Source organism: Carettochelys insculpta, chromosome 1, assembly GCF_033958435.1.
Source record: "Carettochelys insculpta isolate YL-2023 chromosome 1, ASM3395843v1, whole genome shotgun sequence".
Classification (NCBI taxonomy): domain Eukaryota; kingdom Metazoa; phylum Chordata; order Testudines; family Carettochelyidae; genus Carettochelys; species Carettochelys insculpta.
This window is the reverse complement of record NC_134137.1, coordinates 206515129-206529143: the sequence shown is the minus strand read 5'-3', so window position 1 is coordinate 206529143 and position 14015 is coordinate 206515129. Positions and strand designations below refer to the sequence as shown.

The 14015-nt window shown below is 47.0% G+C and overlaps 1 protein-coding gene across 8 annotated transcripts in view; it reads left to right on the top strand.

Annotated features, from left to right (window-relative positions):
• EPHA6 (EPH receptor A6) overlaps nucleotides 1-14015 on the top strand; it is a 1072121-nt gene that overhangs the window by 303141 nt on the left and 754965 nt on the right. The window lies entirely within an intron of this gene.

The following is a 14015-nucleotide window of genomic DNA, read 5'->3' as shown; positions in this document are numbered from 1 at the left end:
GAAGTGCAGCCACACCCAGGATAAGTGGTCATCCAGCTAACTAAAATGCCGCATTACAGATTTTGCCAGACAAGATAATGCTGGACCAGAGAGGTTCAACTTGTACCAACATAACCATGCTGTTTTTAAAAGATTCTGTTCCTCAATCCATTGACATCAGTGGAAGATAAGAATGTACTTCAAATTACTTAATGTTAAATGCATAACATAAGGTGTTTGGTTTAATAATGCTTGTCTACATTTTTATGTGGTGTTTCGTTGAGAATTGTGTGCTAAACAATGGTAAAATGCTCTTTAAAAAAGGAAGGTCAGAATAGATTTGGCCTCTTTTTTTCTTCTTCACTGAGAGAATCCTAAATGTTTTGTTCTTTAATTTGGAAGAAAAATCATTGCATATTGCCTATACAGAACTATAAGCATTTATGCATTTTTAGAAGAAATTTGGTCTGTCTCTCTCCTTGCGGGCAATCCTGTAGCACCTTTAAGACTAATAATTTTTTTCTTTAAGGTGCTATAGGACTGCTTAGCTTCTGTGAGGCTACAGACTAACATGACTGCCACCCCTCTGAGACACTCTATTTTCAGATGTGTTTTCTAGGAAGGAATGAAATAAAGAGTTACAGGAATAAAGAATAGTTGCTTACTCTGACATCTTGTATTATTTTGAATTCCTCATTATTTACTCTTTTCCTTCACAATAATTCATTCCTTGTCAAACTAACAATCTCACTACATATTAAATAGTGAGGGGTCGTTTTCTTACTTGTTAGAAATGGTCTCTTCCCCCTTAAGGGACAGAGAGCCAGAAAGTGACTCTCTGCTGCAGTTCTAGACCAGGTCAGTGTGTGGTCATTAATCATCATTTCCCGCTCCACTATCCACCCAGAAGAGGCTGGGCGGGTGGCAGGGATTATATAGGTGCATGCTAGTGCAGGAAAAGCCTTTTTATCCTGGACATGCACAGCCAAGTTTGTGTGTGGTTTAAACAGGTGCTGCTCCAATGATTTCAGAGGGGATATACCTACTTACAGTGGACTGAAAATGGCCCAGTATCTTTCTTTCTTTGCAATAATATTATCAAATGGAAATTAAAAACTATTTGAAAAATAACTGAGTTCATGAAATATAATCTTTCCTTAATGGTGGGGATATAAAACCTTAATCAATACCACCTACTGGATAGCAATTTTTCTATGGTTATTTTTTGACCTGGAAGTAGTACTCATTTTTTAAAGACACACCCATGAGGTGGGACAGACCAGGCAAACAATTTCCAGTATTATAACAATGCTACCAGTAGGTAATAAATTAAGGCATCATCCCTTTACTGTATTCCTTGTATAGTTATTAAATATCAGCCAAGTCCTAAAATGAAAAGGGAAGGTTATAAATTAGCTATTAGTGGTATGGAAACATTTGAGATTTTAACAATAAAATTTCATTGCCCTTTATTCTCTTCCAAACTCCAAATTCTTCTCTCCACTATTTCAACGGTTACTCTGAGGGTATGTCTATGCAGCAAAGTTACTTCGAAATAACGGCCCCTATTTTGAAATAACTTTGTGAGCATCCACAAAATGCAACCACTATAATTTTGAAATAGTGGTTGGCTTACTTCAAAATTGGTAAACTTCATTCCACAAAGAATAGCACCTTTTCTGAAATAGGGGCTGTTTAGACAGGGAATAGGGGCTATTTTGAAATAATCCATTCCAGAATCACTTATATTGAAATAAAGCTTCTGTATAGACAGTACTTTGGATTAGAGCCCCTGGAAGCAGTGCTCTGTCAAGACTCCGTTGAGAGAACACTTTATGTGTGTAGACGTTCCCTGAGTTATGGTGACAGAAGGCTCCTTCTGTTGAAAAATCTCTAGAGGGTAGACACAGCCTTAATGTTTTGCTTATGTTGGGTCTTCCCTATAGTGTAGATGCATTATTACAGAACATCTGATTTTGAAGTAATCACCTTGGGATGGTTTTGGTTTGTTAACAGTTGCTTGATAACAGTCTGGTGTCACCTGTAGCACATGACGAACCCTACTGGACAAGGATGTTTTGCAACCTCCCTTTATGTCATTCTTAGAAAATAAATAGTGATTTTGGGTCATAATGTACATGGGAATGATTTGATGGTGGTTTCCCCTTGCCTTCCATTGGTTATCTTTGGTTGTCTCTGTTAGTCTTTGGTAAACCAATACCTTCCTGGAAGGCAGCAGGTTGACTTGCATTTCCTCTTGTGCCTACCTTCAGACCTGTCCAGCCTGGGTGGCCCTACCAAGAGATAAATTCAAGCCAGCATAGCTCCTCGGGTCATCAGGACACACAAGCTCTCTCACCACGCCAAGGTAGCAAACCAAAACATAAAGCTCAAACGAACATCTTATACATAGCTACATGGAATGTGAGAACATTATTGGTGAATGGAAAACTTGAAAACATCAAGCAAAAAATGAAAAGAATGATGATAGGAGTGATGGGGCTTTGTGAGATAAGGTGGAAGGGATCTGGAATAGTGCAATCAGAAGGGTACAAAGTAGTTTATTGAGGTGGAGAAAAACGTGAAAGAGGTGTGGGGGTCATTTTAAGTCCTGGAGAAGCAAATAGCTTGAAAGGTTATTGGACAATATCTGACAGAGTCCTGCTAGCAAAACCGGAAAGCAAGTCTTTTAACTTGAACATAATTCAGGTTTATGCCCCAACTGCAGATAGCTCAGGAGAAGACATAGAAAGGTTCTGTGCAGAAGTAGAGCAAGCAAAGAATTATTGTAAGTCAGGTGAAATAATAGTTGTTCCAGGAGATTGCAATGCCAAGGTTGGATGTGAAAGAACAGAGGATATTGCAGAGCCTCATGGTCTAGGTTGTAGAAATGAGAGAGGCGAAAGACTAGTAGAATGGGCAAGAATTCAGAATTTGATCATAGGAAATACCTGATTCAAGGAACATCCAAGAAAGTTGTAGACGTGGAGGAGTCCAGGAGATAATGTCAAAAAACAAATTGGTGTTATTTTGCTAAATAAAAGATTCAGAAATGCTCTCATATCAGCTAAAGCAATGCCGGGGGCTGATTGCTATAGTGATCATGTACCAGTGGTAGGAAAGCTGAGAGCAAAGTGAAGCAGAAGAGCAGAGAGAAACATAAAACTGGATCTAAAGTTACAGCAGACAAATAGAGAAATTCAGGAGCAATTCAGTATAGCTGTTAAGGGCTATGTCTACAAGTGCCCCAAACTTCGAAATGGCCATGCAAATGGCCATTTTGAAGTTTACTAATGAAGCGCTGAAATGCATATTCAGCGCTTCATTAGCATGCGGGCGGCAGCGGCGCTTCGAAATTGACGCGCCTTGCCGCCGCGCGGCGCGTCCAGACGGGGCTCCTTTTCGAAAGGACGCCACCTACTTCAAAGTCCCCTTGTTCCCATGAGCTCATGGGAATAAGGGGACTTCGAAGTAGGCAGGGCCCTTTCGAAAAGGAGCCCCGTCTGGAGGCGTTGCGCAGCGGCAAGGCGCGTCAATTTCGAAGCGCCACTGCCGCCCGCATGCTAATGAAGCGCTGAATATGCATTTCAGCGCTTCATTAGTAAACTTCAAAATGGCCATTTGCATGGCCATTTCGAAGTTTGGGGCACGTGTAGACACGGCCAAGAATAGATATAGTGCCTTAGGAGACCTAAGGGATGCCAAAAAACAATGGGAAGCAGGGAGGGATTCAGTTAAGGCCACCGCAGTAGAGAGCATACCAGTAAAGAAAGGAGCCACAAAGAAGAAATGGATGATGGAGGAAATTTTGCAGTTAATGGACAAAAGGAGACTAAATAAGAAGAAAACAAATAAATATGAAGAACTGAATAAGAAAGTAGTGTTAAAATGTAATACTGTGAAGGAGAATTGGCTAAATGAGCAGTGTAAGATAATAGAACAGCAGCATAGATGCGGTACAAAAGAGATGCATAAGTGCATCCAGGAGGTAACAGGAAAAATATCATGCTCATCATCTGGCTGCTTGAAATCAAAAGACGGCATGATATTGACAGAGAAATTGGATATTCTAGATAGATGATCAGAATACATAGGAGAACCATATGATGATGTAAGGCCTGAAAATTTCATCATGGGTAAGATTGCAGATGGTCCACAGATAACTTCAGGAAGCAGTAAGGAAAGCTTAAAAAGGCATAAAAAGAGACAAGGCAGCTGGACCAGACAGTATTACAAGTGAAATGACTGAGGCATTGGAAGACTTTGGTATTGATGTAATTACAAAACTTTTAAATGAAATATACAATACAGGTCATATCCCAGTCGACTTATCAAAGTCAGTTTTTGTTGCTTTATCTAAGAAACCAGGGACTATGGAACGTGAAGAACGTAGGACAATAAGTCTCATGAGCCACATTACCAAACTACTCTTGAAATCCTCAGGAATAGGGCGCGAAATAGGATAAAATCAGTTATCTCTGAAGCACAATGTGGCTTTCTAGAGGATAAAGGTACTACCAATGCTATTTACATCTTATGGTCATCAATAGAAAGAGCATTAGAAGTACAGAAGGTCATATATTATGCTTGATAGACTTTGAGAAAGCATTTGATAGGGTAAAGCATGATGAAATGATAAAAATCTTAGAGGCACTGAACATAGATGGAAGGGATTTAAGAATAATTGGGAATATATACTGGGATCAAACAGCAGCTGTAAGAATGGGTGGCGAACTAAGTGACTATAGGAAAATAAAAAGGAGGGTTAGACAGGGTTGTGTTTTTTCACCAGATATTTTTAATTTTTATAGTGAAAGAATTATGTGAAAAGTAGAAGGTCTTCCTGTGTTAAATATTGGTGGATACAACTTAAATAATCTTCGATATGCTGATGATACAGTTCTAATTGCAGAAAATGAAAGGGATCCTCAAGAATTAGTCAACGTGGAAAGTAAGCTGAAGGGACTTGAGTTAAACCTTGCAAAAACAGAATTAATGGTAATAACTAAAAGCAAAGTTATGCCCAAGTGCGACATAAGTGCGAGCGGGATAGTTAAACGTCAGGTGACTAAATTTAAATACTTGGGGTGTTATGTCACATCAGATGGTAGGTGTGCAATGGAAGTTAAATGCAGAATTGCACAAGCGAAGTCTGAATTCCAGAGAATGAGGAGTATCCTCACTAACAAGTCCTTATCATTAGAAGTTAGGAAAAGAGCTTTGTGATGTTATATTGAGCCAATATTATTATATTGGTCTGAAGAGTGGACAATCAGCAAGCAAGCTGAGACGTCCATTGAAGCCACAGAAATGTGGTTTTTAAGGAGGATGTTGTTTATTCCATGGACAGCTAAGAGGACGAATGAGTCTGTTTTGATTGAAGCACAGTGTAGGAGATTGTTGCTAGTGAGAACAAGGACAAGACAAGAAAAGATTTATAGGACATGTAATGAAGAAATTAGGACTTGAACACCTAGTAATGACAGGGAAATTAGATGGTAAATGGGGTAGAGGTAGGCAGCAAGAGAAATTATGGGATAGTATTACTTCCTGGGTACGGTGCAGAAGCAGTGTAAAATGCTAGGAAGCACTCAGAATAGATGTGGTGGAGGGCTATGATCTCCTGCGTCAGTTGTCATGGCACTTAAGGAAGGCAGGAAATCCTGGAATAAGCTATTCTGGAATAACTCTGTAGTGTAGACATACCCCAGGAGTGGAGTGTGGCAAGCACAACCATAATTACAAAGTCAAAATAAAATTATCAAATCTTCTCTTCAAAATTTGTCCATTTTGACATTTTTTCTTTGTCACTTAAGTTTGCCTTGGTACTGTAGTTGATGGAATGAAGTTTATGCTATTGCTGCTATCAAATATTTCTAAAGTAAATGGAATCATAAATCAACTTGAGATAAATTTTCAGAAGTGTCCAAACATTTTGAATGCCCAGCTTGACTCAATTTCAAAGGGCCCCATTTTCAGAAATATAAAGCATCTACCATATGTATTAACCAGACACTTTCAGGGGTCTGGCTCTGATCGTTCTTGCTTTAAGTAGTGATTTCAGAAATTGTTCAGTATTGCAGAACCATTATTATCTGTTAAATGCAAGAGACTATATTAACTGTAAAGAATAGAATAGATAGTAAACAATCATTTATGTTAGGCTCAGCATGTTCTTCTTACAGATTACCACAAATACATATTTTGGAATAATTTGGGTAGAAGTTTTGGGGTCCTATTCCATTTTTGAATTTAACATCCAAGAGCAGAGATAAATAACACACAAACATATGAATGTGTATTTTCTAATTCACTCTATTTCCAAATGAAATGGCAGGAGCATATTAGCTATTCATTACAGATATATTACATATTCATCATCCAGCTATTACTTTCTTGTTTAATGCATTTGTATTTTTCATAACGTTGTGTATCTGCCTGAATGGACTAGAAAAAAATGACCCTATGCATATGGATCTTCTTGTTTTACTCTTTGAAACTAGCTGTTATGTGCATAGCCAACTCTTTCCCTCGGTGCAGAAAAAACAGATTTACGTTTAAACCATATGCCCAGCAGCAGAATTAAATACTTTTTTCAAAGTTCAGGTCAGGGTACTGATTCAGTGTGAATATTTAAATAGTTCTGAGGCAAATATCATATTTAAAGAATAATATTACAACAATATATTTTGAAGGAGAGCATAGCATATTGGAGATTTTTGCTTTAATGCAAATTCATTAAAATAGGACTGACTCCCTGTTCAGAAGCTATGTTATGGGCAATCCTGTGTGTTTTTTACTCTCTTTGTAAGAGGTCTCTGGAGCTATTTCTTCTAGCATCTTCCTCACACATGTGCCCTGACACATGTGGCAGTGGAGGGCCTTTTGCACTTTTTTGTTGTTTTTGTTTACATTACATGAGTTTATGGGTTTACTTACCTATGTAGTTCCCAAACTGTGCTTTACACATGAACAAGATGATATATCATTGTTTCAAAGAATTTATAGACTACACAATATGTAGACAGGGGATCCAGAGGTGTTATAGGAATATAATTTTGTAATTCTTCCTGATATTTTATCTTATTCTTTAACTCTAGCTTTTCTAACCCTGATTGGTTGTTTCTTATTTTAACTCTAATCTAATGAGCTCCTACTTATCTTTTCCTTATGCTCTGAGCCCTCAACATTCTTCTCATATTGTATGACCACTTGGACGTGTTCCCTCTGCCTCCCTAGATTTCTCAGCTGACACTTATCTCCTCCTCTTCCCAAATCCGTTAGCTCCGAGAGAAGGAAGTCTTCACAGACACTAAACTCGTTTTGTTGGTGACAGAAGGCTGTTAAAAGTTAACTAAATTGGTTGTTGTGGTACCAGGCTGATGAGGCTGTGACACCAGGCTGTGTTTGACCTGTTACTGCTTTTCTTACAGACTGCTAGGAAGGATGTAGGTGAAATGAAGCCCCTTGGAAACCCATGTGGCCTTCCACCTGTGGGACTAGCTATGTGCCCTAAAAAGTTATAGCATTAAATAATACTATTTTTCTCTGCATTTGTGTATTCACATTGTCCTTTAAGATGGCATCAAGTGTTAGATTAAATAAAAACCAGAATCAGGGTTTAATTATTAGCTAGTTCCTTCACCTGATACCCACAACAAAAGAGGGCACAGATGTGATCTCCCATTTGACCTCAGAATCAGAGTGTAACATCTCTTTTACTCATAAATGGTGAATGCAGTATGGGACTCCGATTGTAATCAGCATAAACAACCTATTTCTCTTTCCAGATTAAGCAAAACACACATTTTTAGGGCATTGAAGTAAACAGGAACAGTGGATCTTGTGCATCTCCAAAGCCAAAGCGTTTATTTAGACATGTAACTTAGATACCTAAATTAGAATATGTTGGTTTTGTCTTTTGTGGCTTTGGCAATATATTTTTAGTGTTCCAAGTAGGAAGAAGGGGCTTTCAAAGTCTGGGGGGGTGCTTTCATAAGGCCCCCATCTACATGGGTGGCATGAGTTCCGAAAGTGGCATTTTCATATCTAATTGCACGGCTGCCATTATGCTAATGTGGTGCCGCTTATTCATGTAAACGCCTCATTAGCATCTTCCAAACTCCCTCATTGCCATGCCCCTTCCAAAAGGAGGGGGCTAGTGTAGACGTAGACTGTGTGAATTGATGTTTCAATAATGTTACTTTAATGACTCAAAGGTAATTATCCCTTTATTGCAGCTGAAACTGCATATTGCCTATAATTCTAATGCATATTTTTACAGAACATTGTTATGTAATTAATATACCAACATTAAATTAAGTGTCAAGAGATAAAATACTGCATGGTCTTCTCTATGTTTAATTGTTGATGTTTTCAAAGAATGCCTTATTAACAAATTTGCATGCAAATAAATTTTATTCAATGTATGTTCAAATTGAAAGCATGGCAAACATAAGCTATAAAAGTTAATATAAATTGTGATGGTTTATAGCACTGAAAGAAAGAAGTCTGGAATTTTCACTGATATTTAAGAACAGCTGTTCAGCTTAATGGCATCTCAGAATGCTATATGAAAATGGTACGTCTGAAAGGCCACTTAAAACACAGATCTGCATGGTGCCTTCTCGTATTGTTCTTAAGGAACATAAGGACACAGGTCCAGAGTTTCTGTTGCTGCTAATGAGCATTTAGAGGCAACATGATTTTTGACTCAAATTCACTAAGTATGTATTTGACAACCATTTAACAGTCCATTTAAACTGGTAGATTTCATAGTATAATAAGCAGCTTACAAGTCATTCATGTGTAGCATTAGAATAAACCCCTTGGTTAGATAAATCCTGCTGGAAACACATTGGATTTTTCAATTTTCAATTGGAAAGGTAAAGCATTAGTTCCAGACCTGGGAAACCAGATTCCTCCCCAACCTTCCCAATTTTGAGAAAGTTGAAATTCACAGCTAACCTTCACAAGATAGGCTCTTTTGTAATTCTGTGTGTTCTTTGTGATGTTAGTTGAGCTACATGTTAAAAACACGATTTCCTGTTAACCTCTGTAAATGCTACAGGTTGGCAAGAAGCCCGCACTATTCAAAAACATTTTTTATCATTCCTAATTTATCACAGGCTTTTTAAACCACTTAAGAAGGGACTGTGTTTAAAGTGATCATGTCTCAGCAATATGCACAGTAATAGAACACCTAAGCCATGTCTACACGTGCACGCTACTTCGAAGTAGCGGCACTAACTTCGAAATAGCGCCCATCACGGCTACACGCGTCGGGCGCTATTTCGAAGTTAACTAGGACGTTAGGCGGCGAGACGTCGAAGTCGCTAACCTCACGAGGGGATAGGAATAGCGCCCTACTTCGACGTTCAACGTCGAAGTAGGGACCGTGTAGTCGTTGCGCGTCCCGCAACGTCGAAATTGCGGGGTCCTCCATGGCGGCCATCAGCTGAGGGGTTGAGAGACGCTCTCTGCAGCGCCTCAGCTCAATGGTGACCGCGTGGAGCGGCCCCTTAAAGGTCCCCTCCCTCTCCCTTCCTGTGCAGGAAGCTGAGGGAATGTGCAGGCAGCAGCCCAGACACGCGGCCAGCCTGCACGTCCCTCAGCAGCCACAGGACCATCAATGGCCGCCCGGCAGCGACCCCAGGGGACCCCCCACCAAGGGGAGCCAGGGCAGCCAGCCCAGCCAGAGGGGCAGCCAGGCTGGCAAGCGGCAGCGGGGCCCCTCCTGGACAGAGGCCGAGCTGCGGGACCTGCTGGGGCTCTGGAGCGAGGAGGAGGTGCTCCAGGTAATGGGGAGCAAGAGGCGGAACGCGGATGCGTTCGCTCGGCTGGCCGAGGGCCTGGCTGCCAGGGGTCACCCTGCCCACACTCCTGATGACATCAGGAGTAAGGTGAAGGAGCTGCGGCAGGGTTACACCCGGGCCCGGGATGCGGCCGGCTGATCTGGGGCCGCCCCCGTCACTTGCCCCTTTTACAGGGAGCTCAGGGACATCCTGGGCCCCTGGCACACCTCCTCCCCTCCGGCCACCCTTGATACTTCGGCCGACGAGCCCCAGCAGGCCCTTCAGCCGGAGTCTGCCCCGGAGGTAAGCCCCGCACCCCGGGGGCCCCCCCCGGAGCCCACCCCCGGGCCATCGGGTCAGGAGGAGGAGGAGGAGGGGGGCTCCTCCTCCGCAGAATCCGGGCTGCAGATCCTCCTCCTGCCATCCCGGAGCAGCAGCCGGGCTTCCGCCCCCCGGGGATCTCTGGACCGTGGGAGTGGACCGACAGGTATGTACCCCCCTCTGGTGTACACCCCTGGGCTTGAGGGGCGGAGGGTAATAGATATGTGTCCAGGGCCCCCCACATGCTCACATGGCCATGGCCCCAAGGACAGCAGGGCTATGTCCCTCACAGCAGTGCATCAGCCCCTGCCCCCCCCGCACCCTGCACGACAGTGCCATGCCCCATCCCCGGGGCAGGGGGGAGCGGAACCTCGAAGGGCCCCTGGGAGGAGGGGGTGGGACACCCCGCAGCAGCAGCAGCAGCAACAGCAGCAGCAGCAGCATGTGATGGCGTGGGGGGGTGCAAAAGGGAGACTCAGGCTAGATATGAGCAACAAGAGCCAAATGGCTCCCAGGGGCAAAGGATGATCGTGGGGCTACAGCTGGCAGGTGACACCTCTGCCCTGAACAAAGAGGAGGGAGGAGCTGAGCTGGCTTGGAATTGCGGGGGGGAGGGCGGGGGCCACAGGTAGAGGCTAGGGGAAGGGAGAGCTGGAAGGCAGCCAGCCTGAGGAGGGGGAAAGCTGCATTCCAGAGGGGCACCCCTTGGGGTCTTCTCCCCAGGACGGGTTGGAAGGACTGTCTCTTCTGACAGCTGGTGCTGTCACTCCTGGGAGAAACTGGGCATCTGTGGCCTAAGAAACCTCTCCTATCAGACCCTGCAGAGTGAAGTGAGAGTTGCTCCCACCAGGGGACGGGGTGCAGTGCAGGGGGACCCCTGAACCCCATCCATCACAGCAGCATCTCCCAGGGACGGGGAAGGGGAACCTGCCGCACAGGGCTGGGGGGCAAAGGCCACGGCTCGGGGCCCACACGAATGCCTGTCTCCATTCTTCTTCCCCCTGTCCTCTCCTGTGTCCCGCAGCTGCACCATCGGAAGGACCGGAAGAGAGCGCCGGCGAGGCATCAGTAGTCCCGGAGACCCCTCTGGGGCCATCGCTCCAGGCAAGCCCCTCGGCCGAGGACCGACTGGCCCCACGGCGGGCTAGACGGCGGACCCCGCGCCCCCACCAGCCGACGGCGACGGACCCCCAGCGGCTGGCCATCCACCGTCGGCAGCTGGAGGTCGCGGAGCAGCACCTGCGGGTGGAGCAACGCCACCTGCACCTGCAGGAGCGGGTGCTGGCCTGGCGCCAAGAGGCATGGGGGGCCTACATGGAGACTTTCAACCGCCTGGTGCACTACCTGGCCCCCCATGCTGCGCCGGCTGCAGCAGCGCCCGCCCTGCCTGCTCCACCCGCCGCACCATCAGCTGCTCCGCACGTCGCCGTCCCGTCCGCCGTCGCCCCGCCACCCACCACTGAGGGCCGGAGTGCCGAGGGACCCCTGGAGCCAGCTGACACTCGCCGGGCATATCTTCCGGTCTGCCCCGCCCCCAGCCAGCCCCGGACAGGGCTGTGGCCGCGGCGGGGCTGCCGGCCGCCCACGCCCAGTGCCGGACTTTAGGGGCGAGGGGCCCGGGACATGGCCCCCCCCCCGTATATAGTTGGGACTTATTAATTTGTGCCCCCCGTTTGCCCCCTTCCCTCCATGTAAATAGTTCTCCCCTTTATCATCCCTCGTTTTCTTTTTATTATTGAACAAACTTTTTTATTACTATTGTTTTATTTGTACACATTACTTTTGTTCCACACGTTGTATATAGTTTGTTCTTGTTTTATTTATAGTTAAAAAAAAAAGTTCTAAAAGAAAAAGCAGTTTAAGTTCAGCCACAAGTGCGTGCTGTCATTTGTCCAGGAAAAGTGGGAGGGGGGTGCGGTTGGGTGCTCCATGGTGTGGGCGTTGGGGCAGGGAGTGTTGTGGAGGAAGGGGTAGGCAGTGGGGGGCCTGGCAGAGTTCACCCCACAGTCTCATCATCGAAGTGGGCCCGCAGGGCCTCCCGGACCCGGGTCCCTTTGGGGTCCACCTGCCGACTGGGGGCAGCGGGTGGCTGCACGTCAGCCCTGCCGGCCTCCACAGCCCAGCCCTGGAAAAAGGCCTCCCCCTTGCTCTCCACCAAATTGTGCAGGGCGCAGCAGGCACCCACAATCAGGGGGATGTTGTTGGGGCCCGCATCCAGGCGGGTCAGGAGACATCTCCAGCGTCCCTTCAGGCGGCCAAATGAGCGCTCCACCACCTGGCGCACGTGGTTCAGGCGCTGGTTGAAGCGCTCCTGGCTAGCGGAGAGATGGCCCGTGTACGGGTGCATGAGCCACGGCCGGAGGGGGTATGCCGCATCTGCGATGACACAGAGGGGCATGGTGGTGTCCCCCACAGGGGTCTCCTGCTGGGGGATGTAGGTCCCCGCCTCCAGCCGGCGGCACAGGCCCGAGTTCCGGAAAACCCGGGCGTCGTGGGTGCTGCCAGGCCAGCCCACATAAATGTCCTGGAAACAGCCCCAGCTGTCCACCAAGGCCTGGAGGACCACAGAATGGTAGCCCTTGCGATTGATGTAGCGTCCTCGACTGTGATGCGAGGCACGGATGGGGATGTGAGTCCCATCCAGAGCCCCGAAGCAACTGGGGAAGCCCAGGGTGGCAAAGGCCGCGATGGTGGCATCTGGGTCCCCCAGCCTCACGAGCCTGTGCAGGAGCATGGTGTTGATGGCACGCACAACCTGCAGGGAAAGCACATGGGAGATCACCAATGAGGGGTGAGCAGGGTGTGCGTGGCCCTGCCCTGCCCTCCCCTCCCCTCCCCTGCCCTGCCCTGCCTTCCTCTTCCCTCCCTTTCCCTCCCCTGCCCTGCCCTCCCCTCCCCTCCCCTGCTCTGCCCTCCCCTCCCCTTCCCTGCCCTCCTCTGCCCGGGCCCCCCTCCCCTGCCCTGCCCTCCCCCCGTGTGTCCTCTTTCCTCCATGAGGACAGCCCCGACGGTGGCCTTGCCGACACCAAACTGCTGTCCCACAGATCGGTAGCTGTCTGGAGTGGCCAGCTTCCAGACAGCAATGCCGACCCATTTCTCCACAGGGAGGGCACGCCGCATGGCGGTGTCCTGGTGCCTGAGTGCGGGGGTGAGCCACTGGCACAGCTCTAGAAATGTCTGCCGGCTCATCCTGAAGTTCCTGAGCCAGCGGTCGTCGTCCCACTCCTCAAGCACCAGCCGCTCCCACCAGTCGGTGCTGGTGGGGTAGCTCCACAGCTGCCGGCGTGTGAGGTGGGGGTGGGGGTGGGGTGCTGAAGGGTTGGGGGTTGAGCCCTGCTGCCCTGGGGGCAGCTCCTCCTCCGGTGTAGCAAGGAGGTGCTCAGCTGCCTCCCACATGGCATGGATCAGGGCAAGCCCTGCTCCTGCCGGGAGGGCTGGGTGGACCTCTGGCTGCTGCTGCTGGGGGTCCATGCCTGCATCGCCCGGGGTCTGTGTTCCTATGGCTCCTCAGACCGCGTGCTGTGCAGGCTGAGTGTGTCTGGGAGGAGCCCTTTAAGGGAGCGGCTAGCTGTTGCCCCGGAAGCGCTAGTCTGCCCTGTGACCCTGTCTGCAGCTGTGCCTGGCATCCCTATTTTGATGTGTGCTACTTTGGCGTGTAGACGTTCCCTCGCAGCGCCTGTTTCGATGTTGTGCTGCGCAACGTCGAAGTTGAACATCGACGTTACCAGCCCTTGAGGACGTGTAGACGTTATTCATCGAAATAAGCTATTTCGATGTAGGCTTCACGTGTAGACGTAGCCCTAGAATGCTGAGAGGAACTCTGGAAGAGTCATGTTGCTGAAGGAGTGGCAACAAAAAAGATCAGGAAATGATGAAGAAACAATAAGGGTCGTGCAGAAATAGAGGATCTGATGTTGAGAC